We start from the raw sequence: 23,523 nt of genomic DNA, 5'->3' as shown, positions 1-23,523 counted from the left end.
CCAAGACCTGTTTTATAAATACACCCTAAACAGATCTCCTATGAGAAAAGACAAATTCCAGCCCTGGGATAGGCAAAGTACAAGACAAGCCCAGCATATCTTTCTCTTCCAGAAAGTAGAAAATGCTCAAAGAATGATGGAGACTTGACAAATTATATAGGAGCCAGCTTGAAGAGGTTCCCACTGGCCACACCTGACAATCTGAGCATCAAAATGAATAGTAATGGGTTCTGATCCATTGAATAAATCCAAATTTTGTGTGTCTGTGCTGATATAAATAGAAAGAAAGAAAAGCTGTTTATTATAGTAAAATACCAAGAAGTAAATATAGAGAAGAAGATGGAGTTAGGAAAATATTAATAGAACTAAAGTTAGTTTGTGAGAGTTTGATGAAAACCAACATACTTACTTAGTCTCAAAATACTCAGTAAGTCTACAAATGACTTATTATTTTCAAAGGGGAGAATACTAACTTTATAGTGGATAAAATTGCCAGACACAGCCTTAACTGAGTGATCACATATATTATCAATAATAAGACCAACATCTCCTGATATGTTGCAATAAGGACACACCATTGCTTTTGTGGTGTTGCCATAAAAAATACATAGCTTGTGACTAATCTTGAGGAAATTTGCAGCTTGTCAGTTCTGTTTTTGCTTTTTGTTTTCTTCTTCTGTTCCTGACTCCCACTTCTTCCATTTTATAAAAAAGGCATATGGGGCACCTGGGTGGCTCAGTTGGTTAAGTGTTTGGCTCTTAATTTTGGCTCAGGTCAAGATCTCATGGTTTGTGAGTTTGAGCCCTCCGTCTGGCTCTGTGCTGCAGCTCGGAGCCTGCTTGGGATTCTCTCCCTCCTATCTGCCCTTCCTCAGTTCTCTCACTCTCTCTCTAAATAAATGAATAAAATAAACATTTAAAAATATATTGGGGCACCTGGGTGGCTCAGTCAGTTAAGTGTCTGACTTCAGCTCAGGTCATGATCTCACAGTTTGTGAGTTCGAGCCCTGCATCAGGCTCTCTACTGACAGCTCGGAGCCTGGAGCCTGCTTTGGATTCTGTGTCTCCCTCTCTCTGCCCCTCCCCACTTCACGCTCTGTCTCTATCTCTCAAAAATAAATAAATGTTAAAAAAAAAAACACTTTAAAGATATAAATAAAAATTTTAAAAGGCAATTAAGACTTACATTCTAAGTTGCCTCCAAAATATTGTGTGCAGTAACTCTTTTAGGAGGGATTTTGAAGAGCTTGTATCAGGTCTTCCATACTGAAAAACTAAAAAGCGAAGATCCCTTCCAGAAGAGATGTAAATCAAAGTCACAAAACCACAGGACCTGGTTCTTAATTAGCTGTCCCATTTCCATTCATTAGGAAAATATCTTCAGTCCAAAACATACTGACCTGTTAGTTTATAGGGCTCTCTCCCCTTGCTCTCCATCTCTGACATTTGGAGGAAGCTTTCTAGGAGAAGGTCACTCTCCCTGTACCTGCTGGGTGTCTCCCCACCCTCTACTTCAGAAAGGTTCTTCTAAACCTCTGCAGGATTGTAGAATTCAAGTAGAAAAAAGCACAACTGTTGCCTGCCTGGTATTCATATCCAAATCCACTATTAATGAGGAATTTGGGTTTGTTTATTGTGTTTTGTTTGGAAATATACCAACTTTCCAGACTGTTGTATAAAACAAATTCTTAAGCAAATTTTGAGGAAGAACATGAGATGATGATGAGAAAAAGAGAAAATTTTCCTTATTTTGCATGAAAAACCCAGTGTGACTGGGTAGCGTTAGCAGGAATCTAGTAATCAGAATTTTGAGTGGTCCTTGTTCATTAAAATCCTCTATAGAAAGAATATATATGCAGGTCTCCAGAGTTTTACTTTATAGAAAAAGGTAATAGCTGCTGCTCATTAAGGGAAAAGGCATTGTTGATACTTCAACTGTGTTACACTTCTCTGTGTCTCCCTCTCTGTCTCTCTGCCCTTTACCTGCTCACCCTCTATCTCTTTAAAAATAAATAAGCATTAAGAAAAAAAAAAAAAAAAAACCTCAAAAGTAACAGTGGATGCTGGAGCCAGGAGGTACTGGCCAATTGTGCATATATCTTCCCAACTCCCTGTCCCATGACATCATGTTGGTGGTTTGAAATTGGCCATGTTGGAAGTATGTATGCTCCAGAAATTGGCAAATGCTAGAAGTTAGGACTTTTTCTTTTTTTCTTTCAACTTGTTGAGCTTCAGTGTAGTTGATGAGGAAATTTAGGAATGATAGTGCTGAAAACTGTAAAACTTCACCTGTGATAAAAAGACTCTGAAATAGACTCTTAACAGGTCTGTCTCCAGTATTGCTCTGTCTCCCTTTGCACCACCAATCCATCCTATGCACAGGTAACAGAATAAACCTGATAGAATGCAAATATGACTTAGCCTTTTCCCTACTTAAAATAATTCAGGGGGCACCTGGGTGGCTTAATTGCTTAAGTGTCTGACTTTGCTCAGGTCATGATCTCACAGTTCATGAGTTCCAGCCCCGCATCCAGCTCTGTGCTGACAGTGCAGAGCCTGCTTGGGATTCTCTCTCTCTCCCTTACTCTCTGTGCCCCTCCCTCGCTTGCTCTCTCTCTCTCTCTCTTTCTCTCTCCGTCTTTCTCTCAGAATAAATAAACTTAAAAAAATAATTCAGCAACTACCCTTCAGAACAGAATCTAAGCTCTTGCCTTAAATCTGAATGGAAGATCTTGTCAGTAATATAGGAGTACGTCAAAGAATATAGAGCCAGCCAAAGCAAACTCACTGGCATAGCATAGTGACAGAGGAGTTACTTAGAAGGGGATATTTTTCCCTGGACCCATTGCTTTCAGACTTTTAGTGATTATTGATACTAAAAATATCTCACAAGTGTAATGTGTAACAAAGAATACAAATTCAATAATAAATAATAGGGAATACCTCTTCAGTCACATGCTTTTTGGTCACATGCTTTATTCAAGGAGTTTATATTTCCTATGTGATAGAGTGCCATGAGGATAGCTGGCCTTTAAGATGGGCCCCCAATGATCCTTCTTTCCCAGCATGCATACCTTTTTGTGGTCCATGCCACACTGAGCAGGGTTGATCTGTGTTTTCAATAACATTTTGCAAAAATGATAGTGTGTGACTTCTGAAGTTAAGGTCATAAAGGACACTGTAGCTTCTGGCTGTCCCTCTTAGATCACTTTCTCTGGAGGAAGATAGCTGCCATGTTGTGACATGGACAACCCTATGGTTAATACAGGAAGAATTGAGGCCCCCTACCAATAGTCAGTAGCAACTTGCCAGTCGTGTTGGAAGCAAATTTCCTCAACTGCAGTCAAGCCTTTAGATGACTGCATTCCTGATCAATCAACATCTTGATTGCAATCTGATTGAGAGACACCAAGCCAGAATTATCCAGCTAAGCTGCCTCCAGCTTCCTGACCACACAAACTGAAATAATATCTCTTATTGTAAGATGCTAAGTTTCAGGTTTGTTATACAGCAATAGATGACGAATGCAAAAAGCATAGAACAAATTCAGGGGACCACTCTTGAAGAGTATCTGGGGTTTTTTTTGCTCTGAAAGATATTGTGAGTTTCCATTGCTCCATGTCAGAAAAAAATCTCTCGTGACCCCAGATTCCCTTGAAAAGTGTTGAATATTGCTCAAGTGTGGTAAAACAGCCTAATCTGAAGTGCGTATATTGGGAGTGGGTGGTGAGAAAGATTTGAGCTTAGAGTGGGAGCAGAGTTTTAATTTTGGTTAGATTGTAAGTGGCTACATTTGTTACCGGGGGGGGGGGGGGGGGGGGCGGGGAGGGGGGGGAAGGGACCTGAAGAACAGTCATACACAGAGTTTGAAATAGAAATTAAATACACGTACTGCCAAATTAATATGTATATAGTGGTTATGTTGTTTTATGGTTACCAGGAATGAATAAACCATACTTATAAAAAATACATAATTTGTTTTTATCTAACTATCCGATTACATCTAGCCCTACAGGAAGAAAATAAAAGGGATAGTTTCCCATGTAGAAGAGGAAATAGCTGATTCTAAGACTCATTAGGCAGTTGAGTTGACAAGTAATCCCTCCCTCTAGTAAAAACAAATAGCAAGAGAAAAAGCCTGTGGCAGCAGTTGTGAGATAAGGGTGCAGAGAGGGAAACTGAATTATAAAGACATTTCATGACAGTGAATTTAACTTGATTGCTCTCTTAACACTTGCCCTGAAAAGGGGCCAGACATGGAAGCTTGGGACCTTATGCTATCAGCCTAAGGACACTGAGCTCCTTGGTTTGGGAATAAAAGAGATTCATAGGAGAAAATGTAACCTGAGTGGAGGGATGGCTCAGCAATGGAAAACATCAAAAGCTAACTTGTCTTACTCCTTTTAGGTTGCTTCTGTTCCCACCCAGCTTGTATACCTTGTTAGGCACTAAAGTGAGAAAGCCATAAATGTAAAAGTGGAATGGAGGAAACTGATAAATTTTCCCAGGTAGAACCACAATGCCCATGAATTCAGCTAGCTTTGACAGAGAACAGAGCAAGAATTAAGGGAGTCCTAAGACCTTGTGGCAGAATTACCTGTATGTAGTTCAGCTCAAGTCAAGTGAAATGCTGTGTCCTTAGAAATGATACTGTGAAATAATGATGAACAAAAATTCACTTTGTTCAGAGAACAAAAGTGTATGAGTGTTAAGGAAGCAAAGGAATCAAACTTTTAAGATTCTCCAAAGAGAAAACCACTGGCAAATAAAAAAAATCATCTCACTCTTCTGTTTTACTTAAAACCCCTGCTGTTGTCAGTGGCATAGCAAGCAACTAACTGGCAGCCTTTCTGTGTTTACGTATTTGTTTTTGTTTCTACAGATGCCTCTGAAATTTTTGTTAGGAGCAAAGTCACTAAGGCTGCCAAGAGAAATTAGTAATGCTTGCATGGTAGCATAGACATGAATCATACCAACAAGGACAAATAGGAGCACTCCCTTCCCAAATTTTCACTAGATCTGTGCTTTTGGAATGCATTGTGACATAGGGGCAGGATGGGCTTCATAGGTATGAAACCTGTGCAGCAACAAGGCCATTTGTTTAGAAGGGCCCTCTCTTTGGTGGAATATTCTGTGGTTACTGCCTTGAAATTCTTAATTTTTGAAGAAGGGGCCCTGCTTTATTTTGTGCTGGGCCCCACAGATATCTAGCCAATCCTCCATGAAGTCACTCTGGGAAAAGCAATACACCAGTTTGAAGGCAGGCAGATTCGGGATTCTATCCAAACTGTCTCTTACTTGTATGCAGTGGGAAAATTACCCTCGGAACCTCAGATTTCCATCTACAACAAAGACAAAGCCATCTACCCCCTAGGGTTATTATTATGAGCCTTAGACATCATTGTGAAAGAATGCAGATAAAGCACCAAGTACGGTATGCCTGGTCTTACAATGATTATTATTCATTAAAGCCAAGTCTAGATCAGATCCTAATTGATGTCAGTGCTGGTCATAAAAGTACGTATCTTTATAAAAACAGAATTCTATTTTTCTTTACATTTTACTGGTGGTTATGGATTTACATTGGCACTGCTGTTACTTTTGCTAGGATCCTCATGCCTTCCTATTTCTTTAGTTGGAGCCTTTAGTAGAGAAATTAACAGTCTTCTTAAGTATTAGCTACTTCACGTAGAGTAGTTCTGTTTTTCATGATTCCACTACAGAAACAAGGAATTCAGTGAGTGTCCCCAATTCCCCCAGAAGATATGAAAGTGACTAGATATACGATCAAGAAATAGGGGCGCCTGGGTGGCTCAGTCGGTTAAGCGTTGGACTTTGGCTCAGGTCATGATCTTATGGTTCGTGAGTTCAAGCCCTGTGTTGGGCTCTGTGCTGACAGCTCAGAGCCTGGAGCCTGCTTCATATTCTGTGTTTCCCTCTCTCTCTGCCTCTCTCCAACTTGTGCTCTCTCTCTCTCTCTCTCAAAAGTAAATAAGCATTAAAAATTTTTTAAAAATTTAAAAAAAAAGCAATAAATACACACACACACACACACACACACACACACACACACACACATATATTATGGTGTCCTTTCTGGTAAAAAAATTTTTTAAATGTGTGTGTATATATATGTACATATGTATACATATATATAGGATATATATGTATATATACATATATAGGATATATTTGGAGATATATATATATATGGATATATATATAGGATACATACACACACACACACACACACACACACACACACACACACACACACACATATATATATATATTATGGTGCCCTTTCTGGTAGCCTGGGACAGGATTTTGCTACTGTCTCCACTATCAAAGCAGCAAGCAGCAGGCCTGTTCTCTGGTTGGAGGGAATATAAATTTGAATTTAGTCATCATATGAGGTGACTAAACAAATTGCCTCATCTTTTAAGCCAGCCCCCAAATAGCTGCAATCAGGGAAGTGCATTTACTTCTTTACTTTGGAAGAAAGAGTGATACTGGAGCACCAATTTACCGAACCCAAATCAAACCTTAAGTTCTACCTTGACCAGCTCAAGTTGTCCTTACTGTGGGGAGAGGACTGGGAACCAAGACAGGTTCTGACATTACACAAGATTGACATAATATACCTCAAACCAACACATAAGAGATTGTGTCTACAGTAAATTCTCATTATTCATGGTAGTTGAATTCTTTTTTTTTTTTAAAGGGAATTAGAAAGTCTTGGAGGTGGAGGAGCAGGTTGAAATGTTTTTTAATGTATTTTTTTTAAAGTTCACTTGTTTTGAGAGAAAGAATATGAGCAGGGGAGGGACAAAGGGAGAGAGGGAGAGAAAATCCAGAGCCTGATGCAGGGCTCAAACCCACTAACTGTGAGATCATGACCTGAGCCAAAATTAGACACTTAACCGACTGAGCTACCCAGGAATTCAATGGTAGTTATTTTCTTTCAAGTCACTGTGAACAATGAATTAGTGAATAATGACCCATTACTCCTGGGAAAAATACAGACTTAGGTTCCTGGAAAGCTCTGGCCATAATATTTTTATCAGTCAATGTCTCTATAACTTTGTTTTATGTGTATTTCTGTTTAAAAACACCTTTCTTAATATATCACTGATTCATTAATATTGAACTCATGGCTGGGGCGCCTGGGTGGCGCAGTCGGTTAAGCGTCCGACTTCAGCCAGGTCACGATCTCGCGGTCCGTGAGTTCGAGCCCCACGTCAGGCTCTGGGCTGATGGCTCAGAGCCTGGAGCCTGTTTCCGATTCTGTGTCTCCCTCTCTCTCTGCCCCTCCCCTGTTCATGCTCTGTCTCTCTCTGTCCCAAAAATAAATAAACGTTAAAAAAAAAAAAAAATATTGAACTCATGGCCAACAGCACTGTAACTCACTTGAGCAAAGCTTATCTAACACACGTTTTCTCCATAAAGCATATAACAGTTCTCTTGCACTTAGGAAAGCTAGAAAGCACTTTATCACTATGCTTGGGGGGACTTTTAAATGGTAAAATCCCTAATAAAAAACAAAAACAAAAATGTGACAAACATGGCACTAAAAAGATTGCAAAAAAGACACTTCTTTATAATATGAGGGCTGTAACAGGAAGGCAGTGTTGTCCTTTTTGACCTCAGCTGGGAACATGCAAGTTGGGCTATTTGAATTTTTACTCTCTATTTGTTTTCCAGGAATGACCATGAAAGCCCATGATTATTGATTTGGGGGTTACAAATAAATTTTAGCGAGTAGGCAAATTTACAAATATGGAATTGACCAATGATGAGAATCAATTGTATATGGAAATTGAGAGGGAGTGATTTCAATACCTTGGTGGACTTGAGAGAAAAAAAAAATCCAGTAAGTTGGTTAAGAGATATATATAGATATGAGATCCAGCCATCTCTCTCATCTCCTTTTCCAGTAAGATGCAGCAGAAGTCAGAAGAACTGAGATCTCTACAATTCTACATCTTTTTCTTACCAGATGCACAACTTTGGGTAGGCATCTGGAACTCCATATTCTTATTTCTCAGTTTCCAAATCTGTGTGTTGAGACCAATAACATTTGTCTTACTTATTTCAAAGGGTAGTTGAGAGGGTCCAGTGGATATTTCTTTAAGTTCTGGCTTACTGTTACCATAAGCCATAAAGTATCATATTGTGTATCAGAATCTTCCTTTGTAGATGGAAGATGTAGATGGCTGTCTTCCCAAAGAAAACAAGAGCTAAGTCTATGCTAATGTTTGGATTTGGATAATAAGTATGTTTTCATTCAAAAATGCATTATGAATCCAAGGAAACACAATATAACCATAAGTGTGTTGTTGTTAATCTATCCTTCCTAGGTAAGATAAAGTAATTGAGCCAATGGTTTTGAGACCTACCCCTACTTCTAGGATTTTAGAGGCAAATATGGGAATGAGAATACTTGTAATGTAGCAGTGTTGGGATGGGGGCAGTGAAAAGTTGACTCTGCTCTGATGTAAAGGAGTTGGGGTGGGTGATGGAGACTCTCCAAAGACCCAACCCTTGGTGATGGTTGCACATTAGGAATATATTCAGTACCACTGAACCAGATGCAGTACCACTGAACCACTTAAAAATGGTGAAGGTGAGGGGCGCCTGGGTGGCTCAGTCGGTTGGGCGTCCGACTTCGGCTCAGGTCATGATCTCACAGTCCGTGAGTTCGAGCCCCGCGTCGGGCTCTGTGCTGACAGCTCAGAGCCTGGAGCCTGTTTCAGATTCTGTGTCTCCCTCTCTCTCTGACCCTCCCCCGTTCATGCTCTGTCTCTCTCTGTCTCAAAAATAAATAAACGTTAAAAAAAATTTTTTTTTAAATGGTGAAGGTGGTAAATTTTATATTATATATAAAATAAATATAAATATATAATATAATATATTCATATAAATATATAATATAATATATTCATATAAATATATAATATAATATATTCATATAAATATAAATATATTTTAAATTTATATATTTATATAAATAAATATATAATATATTTAATATATAAATATAATATATTTATAAATATATATTTATATAAATAATTCTATTATATATTTATATTTATAATATATTTATAATATATATATGTTAATTAAACAATAGAAAAAAGTAAAAAGAAAAACCAGTGGTGGGCTAGACTTGGCTGAGCTGGAATTTGCTGACCCCTGCCCTAGTGGATCATCATGGGTGCGTTCTACTTAGAAGACTCCTGGTCTATAAGAGAGAAGGGTCTGTATTTGCACAGCTCTCCAATAATGTGACATAGAAGAAAAATTTTAAAAAGAAAAGGGCCCAGCCCTTAGCCAGTTTAGAACTATTGCACTGTTTTCCAGTAACATTAGGGAAAAGATGCAGTCCTAATGAGGCAGGACATATGGAACATGCCATGGTTCATGAAGAGGCATTCCTATTTCATCAGCTGTAAGCCCCATCCATCTGAAGGAGATGTGTGCCAGAGCTGTGAGTAGGTTCTACCCTGACGCCAGGGGAAGGGGGATGGGGGACAGGGCACTGATGTCATTTCTAGCTTCAAAAAATTTGTCCACAAACTCAATAGGTAAATTTGGTTTCTTCTTTCTGAAGTGCCTAAGGTTAAAGATATTTGATTTAGTTGAACTTATAGATAGGCTAGAGAAAGTTGATAAATAGGCTGTTAATATTTTTTACATGAATGCAAAAAAACTAATTCTTCAGGAGAAAATAAAATAAGGTATATAAACCTGCTTTGAAAATTGTGGAATGTACCACGAACAGAAGGTATTAGGAATTTGCTGGTATCTATGGCTAAATATGCTTACAAATATCATTTTGTTAACATAACGCCTTTCAAATGAAAGATGATTAAAAAGCTGCATATTCAGGTTTGGTATGCCACATTTTGGTCTGCCAAGGTAAGACCTTCTCAGCCCTTTTCATTATTATGATTTTATTTTATACTTGATATAAACCTAAATTAATGAGCAGCTATTTCTAAAAGTTATCACCTGACACTGTTGATTGTTTTCCTGTTCAACTTGGCTCTCCTGTTTCTTTCTTTGATGAAGAAATTTTTATTATAAGACCGAACATTTATTTAGCCCTGTGTCTCCATGCAATTTTTATATGTGGAACTCCTTAATCAGAAACTAAATATAGGTTTGGTTTTAATATTTGCCTTAGCAATTAGTTTATGAGTACATAAACAAATCAGTGACATCTGTTTCCTAATATATTTGTGCTTATTTATTTTAGATCAACATAAAATATGCAACTTCATAGAAGAACAGTAGGAAATCCCTGTGACAGTATGGGTTTTGATAAGCTGAATGTTGTTTAAGGTCTTAGGTTTCCTGGGCTATTCATACTTCTCAGTAGTAAGATCGCAGTGAATTGTGTTATAGTGAGTTAAAGGACAATACAGGAGACACACAAAGCCCAGACTAAGAGCCACCTCTTCCTAGTGTGCTGTCATCCCACCTCATCTCTTCCTGGGCCAACCCAGTGGATTTTTAATCAGCAGTAAGTCCTCGAGGGGTCACTCCATCCAGAGGTATTTTACAGTTAATATGCCACTGCTAAATATTGGAAACTCTTAAATTCCTCAAAATTAATCAGCAACAGTGGAGTTTTAGGTATTATTCATGTAAGAGGTAAGATTATTTGAAGCCTGAATTTCTCCTGGAAACTCCCAAATCAGACCATGTGAGCCTACCCAGTTATAGTGCATTTTAAGCTAAAGCCTTGTCAAAGCATATGAATACTTGAGACTTTATGAGAAGAATATTTTTAAAAGATAACTTGAAGATCACTTTGTGAAATATTCTATTTTGCAAAGTACCTAGTGATATACAAAATAGTTCTTGTTTTAGAGTTGCAATTATTTTTAATTTAATTTAATTTAATTTTTTAAAGTTTATTTATTTTGAGAGAGAGAGAGAGCACATGAGCAGGGGTGGGACAGAGAGAGAGGGGGAGAGAGAGAATCCCAAGCAGGCTTTGCACTGTCAGCATGCAGCCTGACATGGGGCCTGATCTCACAAACCGTGAGATCCTACCCTGAGCCTAAATCAAGGGTCAGTCGCTTAACCAACTAGGCCACCCAGGTGCCAATTATTTTAAGGTTAAGGAGCATATATGGAAAGTTTATTCCATATTTTCCCATATTTTTCAAGCACCAATTCTTTTAAAGTGAAAGAACATATATGGAAAGTTTATTCCAACCTTCAAATTCTATTTACCTAGCTATAGCTAAATTTTTGTGTAACAATTGTGACATCTAGTGGTTAAACTAAGTAATTCCAGTGAATGGTTTCATACGTTATTTTCCTTAAATTCATTTAATATGGGAACTTGCCATTCATACAATACTGTAACAAATATCTTCATGTATTTAATTACAAGGGACAAAGACCAAGTAGTGAAATTACTCATTGAAAAGATGTCTGTATTTAGAATGTTGATATTGCCAACTGACCATTCAAAGAAGGTTGCACCAATTTACACTTCCACTCTGAGAATAGTTCTTCACATCATCCCAACAATGAGTATTATTAAATGTGTTCATTTTTGTTTTAACCTTCTGTATAAAAGGTTCAGTTCATCCTCTTAAGGCTTGTTTTTCTTTTCTTTTTTATTTTGTTTGGCCACTTGTATTTCTTTATCAATGACATGCCAACCCACATCTTTATCCCATTTTTAGAAATTTACTGATCTTTCACCATGGTGTGTGTGTGTGTGTGTGTGTGTGTGTGTGTGTGTATAAAAGGTTCTGCATATTGAGGAAATTAGTCACTTATTTGTCATTTGCATGGAAAACATTTTTCCCAGTTTGTCATTTATTGTTTATACTTTGTGATTGTCTTTTTTTAAAATTTATTTATTTTGACAGAGAGAGAGTGTGTGTGAACACAAGAGGGAGAGGTGCAGAGAGAGAGGGTGAGAGAGAGAATCCCAAGTAGGCTCCATGTTGTCATTGTACAACCTGACGTGGGGCTCAATCCCACAAACCACCAGATCATGACGTGAGCTGAGATTGAGTCTAACACATAACCGACTGAGCCACCTAGGCGCCTTGTGATTGTTTTTTACTTTGCAAAGTTTTAAATTTTTATGGAGTAAGGAATTTTTCCTTTATAATTTTAGTTTTATGTCATATTTGAAATGGGATATTGGTAAGATAAGCAGAATTTTACTTTTTTCTCAATACAGTTCTCTACTATTTTAATATACTACTATGAACAGGTATTATAACAATTATTTTAAAGGAATATTTAATACCCTGGGAAGATATTTAGGATCTATAGTTAGCTGAGAAAACAAGTTGTAAAATAATAAGTAAAATGTGATCCCTGTTTAGAAAATAAAAGAAAAATATGCAAATAAAAATGACTGGATATGCACCTAAATATTAATGATCTTGGAGTTGAGGAATTTAGGTAACTTTTATTGTTTTCTTTTGTATTAATTTCTATTTTTAATCACTGTACAGTGCACATATATTTATGATTATAAAAAGTAAAAAAAATATGTCATCATTGATCACCTCTTCTATATAGATCTCTGTAAGTTACCTTAAGTATGATTTCATATAGCTTATGTTTTATTCACCTAAAGATCTAGCACTGCCTTTCTGTCTATTCTCTACTCCATTGACCGATTTCGTTCTTAAAAAGTTTGATTCATCAGACATTTCTTATAAAATAAGATGATATACTTCATTAACACCTTTAAAAGGAGAAATTTCTGGTTCATGGAGCCAGAAGATAATTGGATACAAAAATATCTGACATGAAAGTTATTTCTCTCACCAAATTTCAGTCATGCAAAACCTCTTAATCCTTGGATTTCTCCTCCATATTTGACTGATTTCATCTATGTTTTATGTGGAATAAGTAGCAAATACTTCTGTTGTTCTTTGAGTTACTTAAAAATTGTTTGTATCTTTATACTCACCCTGCTCCCAAAAGGATTTAAAGTGGTTAGTAAAAACTCAGGTTTAAAGATAAATAAAATAGCCAGATAACATAGAATGTAAAATAAACAAGCAAAGAAATCAGAACAAAGAAAATAAGAGATAAAGAGTGATAAAATGAAATCTATCCCTTAAGGACCAGCACTGTTCTTGAGGGTGATACTAACTCTTGCAAGCAGCTTCCTCACACCACAAGAAAGAAACCAGAGTTGGAAAGGGCCACATTGTCCTGAGATTGAGTCCAGAGGGAAATTACTCAGGTGCAGGAGATTTATCTGTGACGGTAGCAGATACTGAGACTTCCTGTGGGGTCAGGAACAAAGCTAAGCTTTTTAAGTCATGGTTTTATTTCATCTTCACCATAACCCCACTGCTAGTGTGGAACATGTATTCCTGCCTCCCATGTTTCCACGTGACTCCCTGGGAGGGAAACATTTGGGAGTAATTCTTTGGGCTTCTCAAATCTGCCCCCTCAGTAACTTCTTTCTCCTCTGGACAAGTCTGGGAGAGTTGGTGAGTTTGAGAGAAGGGAAGGCAGCTGCAGCTGCTTCCTCAGGAAGGCTTGTTCTCCAAGCCAGGAAGGTGGTGTTCTCTGCCCCTCTGCACACTAAGCTTGCTATGGAGAGCCCTTGTACTTCTGGGGTTCTGATGTATTCCTCAGTTCAGCTTTGTCAGTAATAAACCTGACACTGTCCACAATCTCTTATCTGAAGTTCCTGGGAGCAGGTGGGTGGGTTTCAAACTTTAGAAATTTTCAGATTTTAGAAAGATTATATGATTCAATGATAGTTTCTGGGACAGTTGTCCAGTATTAAACACTATTATTTCTGCACTAAAAGGTATGAATAGTCACACTGAGTGGGATAGATTAAGACCATATCACATCACATCAGATTTTATTGTCAAATGAGTTCAGATGATATTGGATTTTTCTGCTAAATGAGTTACAAAAATACTTTTGGATTTTAGGACTTTTTGGATTTTGAATTGTAAATAATAGATTGCTTGACTGTGTTTTGATCTCCAACTGTGACTTTTGTGTCTACTTTCTCTGTTGGTTCTTGGCCTGGAGAGTGGAGGAAAGCAGAGGTAGGTATACCAAGAAGCTAATAAAGCTTAAGCTTCAGGACTCCTTTTGTGACCTTATAACTTATTTCGTATATATAATGTTAAATTCTTAGGGTACCTGGGTGGCTCATTCAGTTGAACATCCGACTTTGGCTCAGGTCATGATCTTGAGGTTTGTGGGTTTGAGCCACATGTCTGGCTCTGGGCTGACAGCTCAGGGTCTGGAGCCTGCTTCGGATTCTGTGTCTCCCTCTCTCTCTGCCCCTCCCCTGCTCTCACTCTGTCTCTCTCTCTCCATCTCAAAAATAAATAAACATTAAAAAATTTTTTAAAAATAATGTTAAATTCTTGCTCTTAAAGAGTCTCTTTAAAAATATAAACTTCAGGCCTCACAAAACCTAGATCCACCTGAGGAGAGAGTTAGGATTGTCTTCCCTAAAACCCCAATAGCCTAAAGGTAGGTACCATCATCATCCCCATTTTACTGAGGAAGAGACTGAAGCAGAGACGTTAAATTATTTGGCATCCAATTGTAAGTGGCAAAGTCTGGTTTCAAACCCAGCGGAACTACTGAGTTATTGCTTTTAACCATTGCCTTTCTACATCTGCAGATAAAAATACGAAAATAGTTGACATTCTTTTTCCAATTAAAGTAAATTTCAGAGGTTAGCCTTTATCCCAACAAAAATAACTGAAGGCATCTTAATTTCTGTCAAACATCTTAGTCTGATAAGAGAAGAATGAAATTCTTCAAATAAAGTTCTTTGGTAAGTTAAGAAAAGGCACTAAAATAACAAACACTTCCGTACATTTTCTTCCAAAGATAATCCTCAGGATTAAATCCTGTTTACAAATTATCAGTTTCTTGATAGTGAACCTTTAGTATTAGGAAGCTTCTACCATTTTTCTCCAAAAAGTGATTGTATTTGCACTTCCCAACAACTTAACTATATTTGGCTTTCTGTGAAATTCAGTCTGGAAATCAGTGAAAACTGTGTACACAGAATCCTCCAACATTTTATAGCAGTAAGCAGTAATATATATATACATATATATATATATATATATATATGTATGTATTATCTACATAACAAGCTAGTGAGAAAGGGAAATGGAATACTCACAGTTTACAAATGAAGAAACTGGAGACAGGAGAAAGTAACTTCTCCAAGGTCACCAAGTAATGAGTGGTTAAGATTGGCACCAAGACTCAGGACGTTTCCCTCTCCTCTTTGTCCAGGACCAGCATTGCCACCTCTGTTTTATAAAAGCTTGAGGGAGAAGTTTTTCCATAAGGGGAAACATAGATGGATGTTTATTTAAAGAGCATCGACTCTGGTCACATAGGTCCCAAGTTATTTCATGCATAACAACTTCATCTGGCTACATTGCTGGTAAAGTTTTTAGGAACAACAAATTCATCCACACATTTAGACTGATTCTTATTTCATTCTCAGATTCTCCACTTGGCATAAGGGAACAATAAGGAAAATTTTTGTTCTGTTCCTCACAGTTACAATAATATTTTAAAACATTTTGTTATGAAAGATAAAGTTACAGAGAATAATTATGATCTTTTTTTTTTTTTTTTGGTTTTGTCAAATGTTTTATTGAGTGTAGACATCTGGAGTACTGTAAAACATGCATTATCCATAGATTCAAAAAGGAGCAAGCCACATTGTCCTCACTGTCAAATGTGTCAGGCTTGGCATCCGTGATGGGGATTAATGAAGTATCATGAGAGTAATATGGTTCCTGAAAAGCCTCTACAATTTGGACTAGGGTCTTATTCACGTGAAAAGCAAAGCTGTTCACATTTAGTGAACTTGCATTTCATTGGAGGTACACAGTGTTTTAATTTTAAAACAGAAATAATTCTGTTTTTAGAAGATTCCCATCTCCCAACTGTATTTGCCCCTCAGTTTTCAGAAATTTTAATTAAAAGAAATCCTATCCCTTTTTGGAAGTTGTACATTTATCTGAACAATAAAATTTATTTCTTCTTAGGTTGCTGAGGTATATTAAGTTTGAAGAAGATAATATCTCCATCTTTGACAATGTAATTTCTGCCTTGTTGTCTGTACTTTCCAGCAGCCTTGACCGCATTTTCAGAACCTTCCTCTTTAAAATCTTCGTATTTCATTACTTCAGCCATAATGAATCCTTTTTCAAAATCTGTGTGAATCTTTCCTGCAGCTTGAGGAGCCTTCATCCTTTTCCTGATGGTCCATGAACATACTTCATCTGGGCCTGCAGTGAAAAAGTATTCTAGTTGGAGTGCTGCAAACCCAGCCTTAATGATCTTTGGCAAAGCGCTTGGTATCATGTTCGCTTCCAGATACTTCTGTCTCTCCTCAGCACTCAATTCTTGCAACTTGAGTTTTAAGGCCCCACTAAAAGGAATGACCAAGGCACCTGGGTCATACTTGTTCACCCACTCTTTAATTTTTATCAACCATTTGTTTTTCTTTCTAATGTAGTCTTTTTCAGAAAGATTAACCAAGTAGACCATTGGTTTTGAAGTCAGAAATAAGTGTTTATTCAACACTTCAATCTCTTTGTCATTCCAATCATGATAGAAGAGAACAGGTTTCTTTTGATCTATAACCCAGAATTTGACTTTGCCCATTATATCATATTCAGGTTTTAATTTTTTATCTCCTCCTCTCACAGCCACGTTTCCTACTTTATCTATAATGGGCCCAATCATTTCCTCATCTTTAAGCTGAAGCTCTTCGTGTATTATTTCTATATCTCGAATAGGATCTACACTTCCTTCAACATGCCTGATATCATCATCTTCAAAACCACGTGTTAGATGAAAGATTCCATCACAGGCACTGATAGGAGATAAAAAGGCATTTCCCAGGCCTTGCCCATTGTGAGCTCCTTCACAAGCCCAGCAATATCCACTACATTTAGAAAGGCAGGAATTTTGCTTGCTGGTTTGTGGTACTGGCAAAGAAAGTCAAACCTTTCATCTGGCACAGGTACTCTGCTCTCATTAGGATCAATAGTGTAGAATGGGAAGTTTTCTGCTGAAGCCTGACTATTGGTTAATACATTGAAGAAGGTAGATTTCCCAGCATTTGGCAATCCAACAATACCAATTTTCAAGGAGGTTCCAAATCTTCCAATGATTGGGGGCGGTTTAATTCCATCACCTCCCTTTTTGGGGCGCATCGTGCTCGGGGCGGGCGATGACACGGGGTCCCAGCGGCAGGGTAGACGGAGTGAGAGGAGGGGAGGAAGGAGGAGAAAGCACAGGCCCAGCCCTTCCGCTGACCAGCACGCACGCTAGTGGCGGTGGCGGCCAGTGATGATCTTTTAGAGAGGATAATAATAATCCACCTACAACATACCTTACCATTTTGCCATGTTTGCTTCAGATATTTTCTTAAGCAGTAAAATCCCTGTGTTTCCCCAGTCCCATTCTTTTCTTGCATTACCCAGAGGTAGAACCAGAAAACTACATTTTGTATATTAATCCATAAATATTTATATAGTACTTTTGCATTTAAATTGCTTTAAATATAATATTTTTTGTATTTATATAAAAATTTAAATTTTATCATTTATATAAATATCTTGTATCTGCCATTCTGCAATTTGTTTTTTTTTTAAACTCAGTGTTGTTTTGGGATTTATTTTGATATTGAAATTTAATAGATTTATGTCTTTAGTTTTTGTGATATTGTGGATAGGATTTTCATTTCAATTACATTTTCTAATTGGTCATGACTGGTATATGAGAACACTATTGGTTTGGGATTAAGGAAACTTTCTGAGCTCATTTATTAGTTTTAATAGCTTATAGGTTCTCTTGGATTTTCCATGTGGGCAGTCATCTGAAAATAAGCACAGACAAGCATTTTTAAATGGTCATATTTTTAAATGGTCATATGTAAAGTAGTGTGACCTGCTACTTTACAGAATAAAAATCTCCAAGGATATCTGATTTCTAAAATGAAATCACTCTCCAGTATCTACAAGCATATATTCCGATGCAGATATTCAGGAAATGCCTCCTATTTCCCATCCAGAATGTTTTTCAAAAGGTATAGTTATGACTATGTTCTTTTCTTACTCAGTTACACTAAGACTTCAGAGTCTCAGAGGATTGCTTGGTGTGACTTCAAATGCAGCACCATAAGCTTCAAGCCTTGGAAGTAAATGGGTCACTGTTATTTCAAGAAGAGCATATTGTCCCACTTAAGAATATCTGTGATTTTATACAACAGTGGACTTTTTGGAGAAATAGTCTTTAGATTTAGGAAGCTCCTAATCAGATTTCTCTGTTAAGTTGAAATAAAGGTGTTCTCTTTTTGTTTTTCAATAAAATAAGTTGGAGATGAGCTATGAACTTAACATCATCTGCTCCCATTGAAAAGAAAAGTTTCTTTTCATAGAGCTGCATAATGAAAATCAAGGTCAAAGACACATTATCTTTGTGGCCATTTATTCTGATCACTTGTCAGTACGGAGCAAAGACCAGTAGTCTTAATAAAACAAGTCTCCTGGGCACGTCTACTCTGGTTTCCATGTGAACTGGGAGTCAGAGCTTTAACTGTATGTCTTTTCTCATTATTTTGAACCGACATCTTTAAAGGACGTTTTTCCAAAACTCTGCTCAATAGAAGACATCATCAAATAAAATCTACATTTCAATTCGGCTTCTTAGGATGCAAATAGGAACTGACTAACTTAAGCAAAAAAATATTGGAAATATTCTAGACAGCTCAGAGAGTCAAAGGAGATGTTGATGAAGGGAAAGGGATGAAGGCAGTTTGGGGAATCTAGGCAACTAGAAATGAATGAATGCCTCTGCAGAGAACTGACGCATGTCGAATCTACACATAATTCATGTGTGTGTTACTCCATTCAAGATTCAGACTCCTGGAAAGAGAGACTCACTTGCCTGACTCATGTTGTGTGTGGCCACTCCTTGGTATGTGTTGCTGGTGAATTGAAGGAGGGCGGCAGGGAGGGCACCTTCGTTTCCATGTCCTTCTGGAACTATATGTGCTAGGGAAGAGAACTTCCCAAAGGAAATCATGGTTTTTTTACCCAAGCAAAGGGCAGAACTGCTCTGCAGGACGACACATTTCACTTCACTCCCACATGCTTTTATCAGAGCTCAGTGCAGCAGTCTCCTGAGAGAGCCTCCTGGCAGTGGTACCAAAGGGATCTCAGACCCCAAAAGGAGATAACTCCTCTGAAAGTGGCCCTGAGAATGTGTGGAGGGGAGCATCCATCAAGTTCACTGGGGACATCAGGCTGCCAGCAGGGACCTGAGTCCTCTTGAAGAAAGTAACCTTATCACACACATAAATAATGGGGCTAAGCCTTTTAAAACTGAGAAGAATCTGTTTGGTGGGTACTTGTGGGTAGATTGACCTAGATGGCTTCCAGGAAAGCAAATAGGTCCTGTAAAGTGACTTTTTTTTTTTTTAACTTCAGACTATTGTTAGAGCATTTAGCTCCCACGAGGGAGTTCTATGGTATTTGTCTCCCACTTTGACGCCTCTGCTCGACTACATAGCCAAGGAAGTTTCTCTCCAAAACATCTCTCCCATCATTTTTTGCATCTTTTGCTCTTTCTGTTGTTTTTGCCTGTAAGGCAGGTAATGTACCGACTCCAGAGTGAACCACCTGGGTTCAAATCCTGATTCTTCTTCCTACTTTACTATGACCCTCTATGTCCCTATCCTGGCTAATCTGAGTGACCACTGCTGCTTTACCACTTACAGCCCTCCCGTCTTCCCTCCTTCATAAGATTGATTAAGGTACCCATTCATAGCATTACCCCCATTTCCTGAGAGCATCCAATCCAGAGAAAAGTCTCACTTCCTTAAGCCCTTCCCCAAACAGAAGGCCAAATCCTTTAATAACTGCTTTCAAACACCCTGTTGTACATGTTCCTTCTCTGTAATAAGAAATATACCCAGTTCATTCAAATTCAGGTATATTCCTGGTGGTCTTTAGCTGGAGGGTATCGATACAATTGTGGGTTTTAAAATTTCAGTGACCTGGTTTGGCATCCTTGCTCCATTTACCAGTAATGTGAACTTAACAGGTCTCTTAACCTCTTTGTACCTCAGGTTCCTCATTTATAAAATGGAGATAATTATAGCACTTTTCCATCTGAGCTGTTATGAGCATTAACATGTTAAGAGCTTAGCACAGTGCCTGACATATAAATTATCAAAAAATATTTGCTATTATTGTTGAATCAGAAAGAGTAATTTTCTTATTTTAACAGTAAATTTCTTATTTAGACATACTAATTCCAAGATTTGCACTTGATTTTGTCCTTTGATTTGCATTTGATTTTGTCCTTTGATTGCTGGAATTATCCTCAATTTTATTCCATGATTCTTACCAAATTACTAAATTTGAATTCCAGTGTATGGGTGTGAATGTGTGCATGCATGCATTTGCTGAGAGGATGAGAGGATGGCCTAACAATTACTGAACACTACATACCAGACGCTTTGCTGGGGCTGTTAATTTTTTGTAATGAACAAAAACTAAGGGAATTTTCTTGAAAACCTTTTTGAGGCTAGTTGCACAATTTTCCAGCAGAGCTGTTTGCAGCTCTGCTGAAAAAAGGGACCACTTAGCCATCCTCCTGAGGAATTGGAGTCTGATTTAAGTCCGAAGCAAGGATTTAGATTTAATTTTCCTGCAGGGGTAGACAAATTCTCTGCCAAAGACATGACCTTCAATTTTTTTTCCCCATGAAATGTCTTTTAAAGCCTGCAAAACAAAATTAACTCACATGAAAATGTAAATCAAATTAGGATATGAAATCACATATGCTATTTACTGGCTCTATAGAAGTTTGACAGCAGAGTTTAGGTTGCAACAATCTTCAAGATATCTGAGAAGACCTTTCATTTCAGGGTCTGAAATGATTAAATGATTAAAATTGCTCTTTAATAATTAAATGTGCCATCTGTATAAGGTAGAGTGTGACCTTTCACCCAGGTCTCTCAGGCTGTTCTAGAATTTCTGCAGTTGGCACATATGGTATCAGAAATCCATTGCTATTCTTCCTTTGAAATATTAGAGGAGCAGACTTAGAGCAGCTGTTTTTGTGCTGCCAGATTTCATTGAAATGTGGGTTTTAAAAGCCCTTGGCTTGTCATTTTGAGTTAGCTTACCTTAATCACAAATTTCACCATGATATAATTCAACTGATGCCTGAAACTCAATATAGCAGAACATTTGCTGAACAATGCACTTAACAACAATAACCAACCAGAATGTACGTTTTCCATCAAAATGTCCTTTTCATGGTATATGTGCACTCCAAAATGTCTAATAGACGATAAACCTTTTTCTAGAACAACAAAATACCAAGAAAACAATCTCCACCATGCTCTCTTCCCCCTGGTTGGGCATGTAAAAGGGAACAGGACATTTGGAGAACTATCTGCTTGACTATCGCAGTACTACTGAAAACATTGATGCAGTCCTGTTATGAAGCCAACTATAGTAATTGGGTAGCAAGTGATGAGTACACTTGCTTATTTGTCTCAGATGTCATTTCAGAGGACTTCCATGGCTCAGAGATTGACAGGTATAATGTTCAGAACAAAGGAATATTGGTCACCATAAACATAATTTCTGTGTGTTGCGGGAAGGGGCCTAGACCTTGACTTTAATAGTGCTCATTAATTAATCTGTAGTATCCTGGAAAATTTTTGTCTGCTGGCTTTCAACAGGCTGTTTAGTTATTAAAGTTTGACTTTGAAACTACATTTGAATGTTTTAACTATTGACTTCAGTGCTTCTTTTGGAGATAAATTCATCACTTCCATTTAAAAGTGTGGATTTTTAAAGCTATAAGCAAAGATAAGTGAGCTAGTCTTATTTTAAAATATGCTGAAAATTTTATTTTTAAAAGCCAAACCATGAGACAAACTCTCTGAGAGTCTGGTATTTAAATTTATTTCTCACATAAACTTATAGCTGGGGATCAAGAAAAACTATCATGTTTGCCTTATTGTATTCAGGAACCAGATGAAATTCACTGGGCATTAAGACATAAGATAAAATAGGATACTTTGCCCTTTTTACCCCAGCAAGATTTTTAAACCAGGGAACAGACAATAAGCTTTCATTCATTTATTTATTTAGAAAAATGTTTATTGGGGCACATGGGTGGTTCAGTCGGTTAAGTGTCCGACTTTGGCTCAGATCATGATATGACAGTTAGTGAGTTCAAGCCCCACGTTGGGCTCTGTGCTGACAACTCAGGGCCTGGAGCCTGCTTTGGATTCTGTGTCTCCCTTTCTCTCTGCCCTTCCTCCACTCGTTAGCACTCTGTCTCTCTCAAAAATAAACATTAAAAACAATTTTTTTTTAAAAGAGTTCTTCTTATATATGTATGGGTACTGGAATATTTACCATCATAAATGAGACATGTAAGAATTCAATCTGGGATCAATATAGAGAACCAAACACATAAAATAAGTATCCATCCATAATACAAGATGAGTTTCTTTGCCCCTCTGGCTTTAGGAGGATAGATAGTAGAAGAGAGACGTAGGGATATTTATTCCTTCTACTCCCTCAGCCCAACTGTGTTTCCTATACTTTATGACCACAGCTCCTACCAGCCAGTTCCTCTCCAGTTCTCTCCAGATTTTAGCCTCTCTGGTCCCACTTTGCCCTCCATTTCAGGACTGGTAATAGCTTCCCTTTGTTGGCAGTTCCCAGGTGCTTCACTATCCCTTGTTCTTGTTATTCCTGCCCACACCTCATTGTTCAGTCCCCTAATCGACTTTTCTTCATTTAACCCTCTTGCTGGAGTCTTGACTGACACAGAAAGAAGGAATACAGAAGGTCAAGAAAGATAATATGGAGGTTTCTATACCTTTAAATGTTCTACACATATACTTTGGTAGATTTAAGCAAAGTTATTATCCCAGCTGAAAACATGTTTCTGTTGCCACCAACAGATGGCATTAGCAATCATGTCAGTCATTCAGGGCTGTGCATTGTTCTTTTTTTGAGTCAGTTAACAATTGTGGTACAGTGATTTATAATAAGAAATATAGATTTGGTCTTCATCCATATTTCTGGCTCAGAGCTACCTAAAACCCTTGGGATTTCCTAAGTGAGGAGAGCCATAAAGTTTTCTTTTGTTATGTCAATGAGGTGACTTTGAGAATGCACCTAGAGATGGGGGCTGGCTAGCCAGGAGAACCAGCCAGCCCTGTGATTGGAGGGTTGGAACTTTCAGTTCTACTCCTCCACCCCACACCCCACCACATCCCCTCACCTCTAGGAAAGGGAGATGGGCTGAAGGTTGAATCAATTGCCAGTGGCCAAAGTTTAATCAATCATACCTATATCATATCATGAAGCCTTTGTAAAAATTCAAAAGGACTAGGTTCAAAAGCTCCCAGGTTCGTGAACCTTTGGAGATTTGGGGAGAGAGGCAAGCCTAGGGAGGGCATAG

At 37.8% G+C, this 23,523-nt stretch overlaps 1 pseudogene; it reads right to left on the bottom strand.

Moving 5' to 3' along the window:
* Positions 1 to 16,044: 16,044 nt before the first annotated feature.
* Positions 16,045 to 17,303, bottom strand: LOC112866895 (obg-like ATPase 1 pseudogene; annotated as a pseudogene).
* Between the last annotated feature and the right edge of the window lie 6,220 nt (positions 17,304 to 23,523).

Source organism: Puma concolor, chromosome A2 (genome assembly GCF_028749965.1).
Source record: "Puma concolor isolate L17-30 chromosome A2, mPumCon1.1.hap2, whole genome shotgun sequence".
Classification (NCBI taxonomy): Eukaryota; Metazoa; Chordata; class Mammalia; order Carnivora; family Felidae; genus Puma; species Puma concolor.
Note: the sequence above shows the minus strand (reverse complement) of the source record. Positions and strands in the feature narration are given on the sequence as shown.